Genomic DNA, 2,322 nt, shown 5'->3' on the forward strand with positions numbered 1-2,322 from the left:
CTTGAACTTGAAATTAGAACTTGAACTTGAATTTAGAACTTGAACTTGGCTTAGAACTTGAACTTGAACTTGACTTGAACTTAGAACTTGAACTTGAACTTAGAATTTGAACTTAAACTTAGAACTAGAACTTGAACGTAGAATTTGAACTTGAACTTGAAATTAGAATTTGAGCTTGAACTTAGAACTTGAACTTGAAATTAGAAGTTGAACTTGAAATTAGAACTTGAACTTGAAATTAGAATTTGAACTTGAACTTAGAACTTGAACTTGAAATTAGAACTTGAACTTGAACTTGAAATTAGAATTTGAACTTGAACTTAGAACATGAACTTAGAATTTGAAGTTGAACTTAGACTTGAACTTGAAATTAGAACTTGAACTTGGAACTAATTAGCTTGAATATATAACTAATTAAGTTTAGAAATTAGATATGAACTTGAATTGAAAACTTTAACTATATATATAACTAATATTCTTGGTTTTGAAGTTTATATTTAACTAATTTTCGAACTTTTCGTGCTAGGCAACTGAGGAAGCTCAACGTCTAAAAAAGTTGATACAAGACTATATTGCTTCTTTCATCAAAGTAGGAGATAAGGTTGGTGCTTCTAAATTTCTAAAGTTCAAGTATAATTGTTTTCAATAATGTGTTTGTGTCCATCTAGTATTGATACTTAGCTTTAATTCTAGTGAATATAATTGATTGTTTGTTAGTATATTATTGTTTTTGTTTGTTGGGTTGTGTTATTCAATTGGTAATTTGATTTGATTATTGTTAGTTAGGAATAGATAATTGAAGATTTTTATTTTAGGGTTTTTTTTATAAAAAAATTGGCATTTTTAAATTGGGCATTGTTAGTTAGTGAAGAATTAGCATTTTTGTATTTTAGGACTAGTTCAAACTTGAGAATATGTAATTTGAGGTTGAATTGGGATTCTTTTGGATTTGATTTTAGGACTAGTTAGTAAAATGTTAATAATTTGAAGTTAGAAATTAGTAATTGAAGTGTTATGAGTAGATGATGAATGTTTGAATGTCATGAATTTAGATGATGAATGTTTGAATGTCATGAACTTAGAACTTGAACTTGAACTTAGAATTTGAACTTGAACTTGAACTTAGAACTTGAATTTAGAACTTGAACTTAGAATTTGAACGTGAACTTAGAACTTAAACTTGAAATTAGAACTTGAACTTGAACTTATAATTTGAAGTTAAACTTAGAACTTGAACTTGAAATTAGAACTTGAACTTAAACTTGAACTTAGAATTTGAACTTGAACTTAGAACTTGAACTTGAACTTGCACTTAGAATTTGAACTTGAACTTGAAATTAGAACTTGAACTTGAACTTGAACTTGAACTTGAACTTGAACTTGAACTTGAACTTGAACTTGAACTTGAACTTGAACTTGAACTTAGAACTTGAACTTGAACTTAGAACTTGAACTTGAATTTAGAACTTCAACTTGAATTTAGAACTTGAACTTGATCTTATAATTTGAACTTGAACTTAGAACTTGAACTTGAAGTTACAACTTGAACTTGAAGTTACAACTTGACTTGAACTTAGAATTTGAACTTGAACTTGAACTTGAAATTAGAATTTGAACTTGAACTTAGAACTTGAACTTGAAATTAGAACTTGAACTTAGAACTTAGAACATGAACTTAGAATTTGAAGTTGAACTTAGACTTGAACTTAGAATTTGAAGTTGAACTTAGACTTGAGCTTGAAATTAGAACTTGAACTTGGAACTAATTAGCTTGAATATATAACTAATTAAGTGTAGAAATTAGATATGAACTTGAACTTATTAAAACTTGAATATATATATATATATATATATATATATATATACAAAACTAATATTCTTGGATTTGAAGTTTATATTTAACTAATTTTCGAACTTTTCGTGCTAGACAATTGAGGAAGCTCAACATCTAAAAAAGTTGATACAAGACTATATTGCTTCTTTCATCAAAGTTGGAAATAAGGTTGGTGCTTCTAAATTTCTAAAGTTCAAGTACAATTGTTTTCAATAATGTGTTTGTGTCCATCTAGTATTGATACTTAGCTTTAATTTAGAAATAATATATTTGTTAAGCATAAGTACCAACACTAGTTTGATCCTATTGATAACAAAATTGATTTTCTTGCAAGATCGATTTGTGTCCATCTAGTGTTGACACTTAGCTTTTAAATTTAGAAAATAATATATTTGTTAAGCATAAGTACCAACACTAGTTGATCCTATTGATGACAAAATTGATTTTCTTGCAAGATCGATTTGTGTCCATCTAGTGTTGACACTTAG

Source organism: Solanum verrucosum, unplaced genomic scaffold (genome assembly GCF_900185275.1).
Source record: "Solanum verrucosum unplaced genomic scaffold, falcon-dt-bn FXZP01000276.1, whole genome shotgun sequence".
NCBI lineage: Eukaryota > Viridiplantae > Streptophyta > Magnoliopsida > Solanales > Solanaceae > Solanum > Solanum verrucosum.